The 7,969-nt window shown below is 64.5% G+C and overlaps 1 protein-coding gene across 1 annotated transcript in view; it reads left to right on the forward strand.

The window, feature by feature from the left end:
* Nucleotides 1-7,969, forward strand: part of MCAM (melanoma cell adhesion molecule) — a 28,203-nt gene that overhangs the window by 8,263 nt on the left and 11,971 nt on the right. The window lies entirely within an intron of this gene.

Raw genomic sequence — 7,969 nt, forward strand, 5'->3', positions numbered from 1 at the left:
CCGGTCATGCCAGGGACACCGTGCCCTGGTGCTCTCCCCGCTGCAGGGCTGGAGAGGTGCAGGGGCTGCAGGGTTTAGAGGTCGCAGCTCTGTAGCAGGGCTTCTCCGTCATTGCTCCGTGCTCCGGGGTGCAGAGGGGAGCCTGTTGCCTGCTCTCCCCTGCCGTAGGGTGTCCAGCTCCACAGCATCCAGACCTGCTGGAGAGAGGCACAGGGCTCAGGCACCCCAGCACGGGGCGAGGAGGGGTGCAGGGGGCTGGGAGCACCCGGGGGATCGGTTCAGGTTGGAACACCGATTTGGCTGGAGCAGCATAGAGCAATGCTCCCAGTGGAGGGGCTGCGAGGCTGGGGTGCAGGGACAGGAAACGCCTTCCTGGGGCCCTGCGGGGGGGACAGAGGTCCCTGCCAGGGTGCCTGGCAGCTGGGCTGTAGCCAGGACCTCTCCTTGCGAGGAGGGTCCCCCCAGCTGTCCCTGCACTTGCTGGAGGTCCGGGCACAATGCCACTGCGCTCCCAGCTGTGCCCGTGGCAGCTGCCAGCAGCAGGACAGGATGGGCCCCGCTTGTGAGCCCCCTCCCCTTGTCAGCCCCTCAGTGCTCATTTGGCACAGGGTAGACAGGGCTCTGCTGCAAACCGGGCTGCGCTGGTGCTAACCGGGGCCACCACAGCCCACCCTGAGGGCACAGGAGCCCGGGATGTGCGTGCACCCCTGCCTGCCTGCCCTGCAGGCAGCCCTGCCTGGAGACCCACTACCGGCCAGGGGCTGTGCAGTGCACCGGCTGTGCTGGCACCGAGCCTGGCCACCGGGCTGCTGCTGCATCACGCCTCTGAGCTGCCTTCCCGGTGCTGAGCTCACTGCAGCCAGGCAGCTGCCCCGCATTTCGGGGAAACAGAGCAGCCAGAGGAAGCTAGCTGTAGGGCTGCCTCAGTCCTTGTAGCCGCTGTGTCCTTGCAGCTTTTAGCTGGAAGCAGAGGGAGGGAGGGAGCAACCCCAGGGCTGGGTGTCACAGTGCTTGAGGAGCTCTCTGGAGCCCAACGTGCTTGGGGAGGTGGGGATCAGGACCCTGTGCTCTGGGATGCAGGCTGTGCGGAGCCTGGGGCCAGGCTAGCAGCGCTGGGGCTGCCTCGCATCGCACCCCGGGCAGATCCCAGCAGACTGGCTGGGAACAGGCTGCGGGTGGCAGAGGAATGGGAAAAATAGGCAAAGGGCTGGCAGCACAGCCTGCAGCTGCGGAGTTGGGAGACAGTGCTGGGCACCACCACGGCTCCCTCCAGGCCTGCCTCTGCAGGGGGACATGCAGCTTCCCCAGCCCCAGCATCTTCCCCTGCCTCCCTAGGCCCTTGCTGCATGGGCACGCCCTGCCCTGCCATTGCCCTGAGGCAGGAAGGGTGTTTCTGGGGTGTGGGTCCTGCTGGCGTCACGCCAGCGCTCCCAGCACACTCACCGCTGGCTGGGCAGCTGGGACCATTGCCAGGGTGCCCTCGCCTGTGGACCCCTGGCCGTGTGGCAGCCCCGGTCCCTGGGAGAAGCCAGCCAGCACGGTCCTCCTGGGCGCTGGCAGCAGCCTTACCTCAGGTCCCCTCAAGATGCCCTTGACGAGGGCCGAGCAGACGCTTCAGCGTGGCGGCGGGTGCCTGCAGCCCCGTGCTCGCAGGCCAGGCTGGAACAATAGCTCATTCCGGTGCATCCGCTCCAGGAAAGTCCCCCGTCCCCACTCAGGCTCAGCTCCAGGATGGCGTGGCTCACTCTTCCTCTGGCCTTCGCCTAGCCTTGGAGGTGCAGGTGGTGGTATCCCCCACCACACGCATCCCTGCTGGCAGGGAACAACGGCCAGCATCCGCCCTGTGTGCCGCGCAGCTGAGGCTGCTGGAGAGAGCCCACGGGAAGGCTTGGGAGCTGGAGGGCGCCCGTCTCCCCCTGTGTCCCTGGCAGCGGGCACCTTCCCTGCCTTTGTTTGCCCTGCAGACTGGTGGAAGAGTGGGAGCATGAGGGCTGCCCGCCGTGTTTCTGGAGGGCTGTGTGGCTCCCCACGAAGGGAGCTGGGATCTCTCTCTCCTCCTGGAGCCGGGCCAGACAGCCCTGGGAAAAGCAAGTCCTCTTCCATGGGAAAGTCCTGCAAGGAGAAATCCCTGCTTGGCCCGGCCAGCCCCACAGTTCCCCTGGGCTCTGGTGTTCCGGCGTGTCCCCGATGCTGTGAGGCCGAGCAGGGTGCAGGGCCAGTGGTGCAGGGAGGTGGCATGGGACTGCACCCTGCTCACTGCCTTCTTCCAGGTAGCCCTCGTCTGCCCTCGCCCTTACTCCATGTGCTCTCACGGCAGCAGGGACCCTTCCCCAAAGCCCTCCAAAGGGATCGTCCACAGCCCATGGGTGCGAGAGGGGCTCCCCCAAAGCTGGGGCTGGCCTCGCCATCTGCCTGGGGCTAATCTCTCATTATGCTTTCTTGCAGTTGCTCCTAATGAGCTGTCCTGGGGGAGCTCCAAGCCCTGCAGACAAAGCCAGGATGAAGACTTCACCGCCTGGGTCCGCAGGCAAGCACAGGGGGTGATGCTGGGCCCCCATGCTGGCTTCTCTTCCCTTCCTTGGCAGAAGGGAACATGCTGCTCAGCGACACCGCAGCAAGCTGGGAAAGCTGGGTGACATGGAGCGCAGGGCAGGGGCGTTCCTCCTCCCCGTTCCTCCGGGGAGCCATGGCACAAGAGCTGTGGCGTTAGCAGGGGTGGTGAAAGAGCGCAGCCGGAACCCCTGCCTGCCTCACTCTCGGCCTGACAGCCCATGCCGTGGGGTTGCCGCGCAGGCGCTGGCGGCAGCTGCTGTTCCTGGGCATCCCGCTGCCGGACCCCCGCCGGCCGGGCACATAATCCGCCCCATTGTGCAGGCGAGTGCCCGGCCCCGGCCCATCTGGTGCTGAGACAATGGGGCCTTTTTCCGGCCGGCACTGGGGGGAGATGAACTCGGAAGTCTTCCGAAGGAAAAGGCCGGTTTATAAATAGCTGTCCCTGGGCTCCCAGCTTCCCCCTGCTGCCCTGTAAGCCCCCATCCCACCCTGCCCCAGCCCCAAAACCTGCCCCTCCTACCCAGGCGGCAGTGCAGCAGGGCTGGGAGAGGAGCCTGGGGCACATACGTGACCAGCCTGGCCCGGCTGCACATGTGCGAGCAAGGGGGCAGTACGTGGCTGTTTGCACGCTGTCCCGGGGCTGCACCTGCTCCAGGCCATGGGGAGCCTGTAGCCCTGGGATGCCGAGTGACAGGCCAGCCCTGGGCAGAGGGCTCCTTCCCCCTGCGCCTTGGCGGTGGCCGTCGGCTGGCTAAGGTTTCCCCAGGAGCGCTCACTCCCCCAGCTGTCCTTGTCCATCCGCCCCGCACACAGTGAGGGTCAGGCCCCTGGGACAGGGTGCAAGGGGAGGGCGGCACAGCTCCAGAGCCTTCCCCACCACGCCTGCGCTGCTCCCTGCGGAGTGTGGCCAAGCTCATGTCACTTGCACGCCACAAACCAGCCCCCTCAGGGGAGCTGGAGCCCTGGGGCTCCTGGGTCCATCCTCTGACAGTGGCACCTCTGACAGTGGCACCGTCACTGAGGCGGATGCTGGGGGCTGCACTTTGGATGGCGTGGGGCTGGGTGACCCTCACCAGCTTCGCTCCTCTTTGGGGCTTTGCAAGCGCTCTGCATCCGCTGAGCCCCTGGCCGTCTCGCACAGCTGCCCCGGGAGATCGCGCTCCTCCAGCACAGAAATCCAGATGTCACCTTCCTTCCCCCCTTCCGCTCATGTCCTTCCTTCCTCCGCCCGCCCAGCCCCTTGTCCGGCTCCCACTCCCGGCCCCTCCTAAACAAAGGCCCCGTAGCCATGGTTAATAATCCCCACATAAAGGCCCTGCAGAAGAGGAGAGGAAGGAGAGGGGAGACACAAAGAAGCCACTGGGAGCCCAGCCGAGGAAGGGGGGGGTGGAAGAAGGCATTTTCCTGAGCTGTAGGACAGGGACATCAAAGAGGGCTCCCAGAAGTGGACAGAGACAGGGTGGAAGTACCCCAAGACAGCTCTGCCCTCATGGTACATCTGATGCCCCGTCCCTCGTAGTCTTCCACCCAGGGAGTGGGCAGCCAGAGGTCAGACAGCCCAGGCAGGTCCCTGCACTTACCCCAGGCTGCAATGCATTGCGTGAGCCCTAAAGCACCCCAAAATGCGGCATCAGGGGCTGGTGAGAAGGTGCCCTGGAGGTTTCTGCCCAGAGGTAGTGAGTCTTAGCACTGCCGTGCCTCAGTGGCAGGCTGTTCCCAGGCAGTATGGGAAAGCATGGCGCTGGCCCGCATCCCGTTCCTTCCCCGGGGAGCGGGGGCCCTCTCAGCCCTGACGGTGTTGTGTGAAGAGGTGCAGGCCTGGGCGGACGCGGCAGCCGGCTTCCGCCCTGCCTTTCATCCACCCTGGAGCCAGGCAGGAAGCCAGCGCCAGCCGACAGCTCATCGCTCACCGGCACTGGCGGGGGGCTCGCTGGGAGGCAGCCGGTACACAGCGCACCCCGGGCAACCTGCAGACCCCTCCTGAGCCACCCGGGCTGCTCTGGGCCCCATCGGCATGGTCGGGGGCCGCAGGGGCTGGGGAAGGCACGGGGCCCACCGTCCCCACCTGGGGCATGCCAAGCAGCATGTCAGGGCATGCACTGTAGAGGAGCAGAGTGCTGCCTGCCGGCACAGCCCGCACTAGGGCCAGCTCCCTCCAGCAGCATCAGCAGGACCCAGCTGAGCCCCAGGGGCCTCGCTGGGAGAGCAGGGAAAGGTGGAAGGAGCTGAGGTGTGTGCTGTGATCCAGCCTGTGCTCAGCCCCAGGCCCCATGCCTGGCTCTGCACGCTGGCTATCACTCCCCTCCAGCCACGGAGAGCCAGGCTCAGCGGGAGCCAGAGGAGAAAGGCAAATGCAATTACACACTTCCAGATTGTGCCTGCAACCTGCGATGCTCAGATAATGCATGGGTAATCAGCTCCGCCCTGGGCAGGCTGCGCCTACGAGCTGCCCCGCGGTCTCCACGTTTCCAGCAGAGAGGAGCGGCTGTGCGGCAGCTCTGCCAGGGGCCGGCAAGCCCCACTGCTCCAGGGGCAGAGACACTTGCCTGAGCGCAGCCTCTCACCCAAGAGGTGGCAGGAGGGTTGGAGGAGGAAAGCTCTGGGAGCTGTGGGGGCCAGGACACCCAGGTTCCCTCGGCTGCCAGAGAGCAAGAGCTGCTCAGTGCCTCGGCTGGGGCCGGACCCGTGCACCCTGACCTTCCCACCCTGGCTGTGTGCGTGAGACCGTGACACGGGAGCCTAATCCACACTGTTTGTTTGCATAGCAGTGAATGGGGGCCGAAGCCAAATCCATTAAGCAAGCAAATAAATAAGAAGGCGTGAGACAAGGCAGCAGAGAGGGAAAATGAAGGTGGCCAGCCTGCTGCGCTCCCCACACAGAGACCCTGAGCCCACTGGGTGCCGCACACAGCGTGGTGGGGCGATTTCATGCCAGCTTTGAGGGCAGCAGGGCCTTGCTTTCAAATCCTGCCCATCTTCCCCAGAACCATAAGTTCAGTAGGGGAAAAAAAAAAGTTTTCTTCAAAGTTAAGTGGTCTGAAAAGCAGAAGCCTGACCAACTGGAGGCATGGCCATTGCAGTAACAGTGGAAGGCTGTTTCAGGGTGGCATGCTCCCTGCTGCAGAGGTTGGCCAGCCTCTTTTCTCCAGGGAGTGGCATTGCCCTTTCCAACTGCTGGGAATTTTCTGCAGAGGTTTTATTAGCAACATTTTGCTTTATTTTTAACACAGGATAAAAGTTAGCACCAGACCAAAATGCACCAGCAGCGTGTCATCTGAGTTCTCCCGCTTGTTTGTTTGACTTGGTGGATGCTTTCCCGCAGGAAAGCGGGACCCCTTGGGCCCTCTTCCCTTGCAGGGTGGCATTTGTGGGGCTTAAAATCGCGGTCTTTTGTGCAAAATGGAACATCCCTTTCCCTCCTCCACGGGGAGCAGAGCCTGAGGCTCCTCTGGTGCTGCATCCTGCCCTTTGGAGGGAGAGGAAAGTGTGAGCACATTGTCAGGGGGTCCCCGAGGCCTGGGCACCTGCTCGGGGGGTGGCTGTTCCCAACATAGACAGGGAGCTCCTGCCACCGTTGCCTGCGAGAGCATCCCCGCACTGCAGCTGTGGGGCCAGAGAGCAGCTCGCGAGCAGCCTGCGCGTTATGGCACAGCTCCCTTGCACTTGTTCCTCCCAGCAAACATGCTGCCCGGGAGGAGGCCCCCCCCTCTGCACCGGCAACGCAAGGGCTATGAGCCTTATCACTGCCCAGCATTGCCATTTTAAGCAACTAATCTCGTGGGGAAAAAATTTAATCATTTCCGATGAATCATCAAGTCTATTTGGCGGGGAAGGTGTGGGGGGGGGGGCGGGCCAGGCACACAGATGAGGCAGGAGGAAGGCATGGGAAGGGCCGCCGCATGGCACCGGCAGGGGAGCGGGGCTGGGGCTGGGGGCCAGCACAGGGTTGCCGGGGTGGGAGGGGCTGGCGGTATGAGAGGTGCTTGGGGATGCCCAGGAGGAATGCTGTGGCCCAGGGGAACCTGCAGCCCACCCCCAGAGCGGCTCAGGGGGGCTGGAGGGATGCAGCCCATGCTGCCCAGGGCCTGGAGCACAGCTCATGCTGCAGGAAAAGCAAGTGGAGGAGAGAAGAGGATATGCAAAGGTTCAGAGCCCCCGGGCCGAGAGCTGGAGGACAGCACTCTCGCTGCTCCTGGGAGATGCTGGGGCACACCTGGGCCTGTCCTCAGGTGGGGTGAACGCAAGTCAGCGAGCTTCGGGAGTCCTGTGTGAATGGGGAGCGAGAGTGTGGGAGGCAGAAGAAGGGCTTTGAAGGAGAAGAAAACCCCAGTGCTTTGTCCTCCAACACAGCCTCTCTGGCTCTGATTGACCCGGGGGGAAACTGAGGCGCAGAGCTAGGCTGCAATGGGGCAGGGGTGCTCCACCCAGGTGTCCTGCGTGATTGGCTGTGGGCAACTTGCAGCACCTGGGGAGGTCTGTTGTGCTCCCCCAGGCTTGTGCGGGGGCCCTGTCTCGGGGCTACAGGAGGGCCCACGCTGTGTTTGGGCTGGGTGATTACCCCTGGATAATAGCAGCCTTGTGCAGCCCTGAGAGCCCCTCCGCCCCCGGGCCGGCCCCCGGCCAGCCGTGCTGCCCAGGCCACCGCAACTAACGGCTTTTCCACAGCCACCCTATTCAACAGCTGCGCCGGGGCTCGGGCCGCAGCTCACTGCGCACCACAGAGCGGGGCTGTGCCTTGGGGCCCTGCCTCAGGGACAGGGACCGGGCTTTGCAGAGAGCCTCCCTGCGGGGCTGGGGGCACCGCATGCAGGGAGACTGAGGCGGAGCAGGGCCTGGGGCGCAAACCCTGCAGACCTCGGTGACCCGCCTGGGACAGCACCACCCTCGTGTGCCTGCTGCTCCCCGAGGACCCCACTGTCCCCAGGTGTCTCTCAGAGCCGAGGCAATGACGAGGAGTGGTTTTGTCCACCTGTTTTTGAGTCCACCTGTGTGGGTTCAAACGCGACCCAGAAGCTGTGGCTGGGCTTTGGGGCAGTGCGGGGCTGAGCAGGGGAGCGGGTCAATTCTGCCCTGAAGCACTGCCAGCCAGATCCACTGACGCCTGCAAGAGAGACTCTCGGGGACTGTCCCCCTTTCTGGCATTCCCCAAGCCCCTCTGGAAACCGGCCCTACCCTACGCCTCTGCCCCCTCCGCCGGGTCTGCATAGTGATTTCCACCTCCAGCGCCCGGCAGTCTGCTCTGTCAGCCTGTGCAAGCCTGGACAGGTAGGACCCGGCAGACTGCCGGTCTGCAAGCAAAGCTGGAACGAGCCCCTCCGGCAGAGCTAGAAATGCCTGAAAACGGCCCGTGCCGAGACGGGGGGAGCGTTTGCTCGGGGCTCAGAGACAGGGGGCCGACTGGGAGAGCCGGGGCGCC

Source organism: Aptenodytes forsteri, unplaced genomic scaffold (genome assembly GCF_000699145.1).
Source record: "Aptenodytes forsteri isolate BGI_AS27 unplaced genomic scaffold, ASM69914v1 Scaffold841, whole genome shotgun sequence".
Lineage (NCBI taxonomy): Eukaryota > Metazoa > Chordata > Aves > Sphenisciformes > Spheniscidae > Aptenodytes > Aptenodytes forsteri.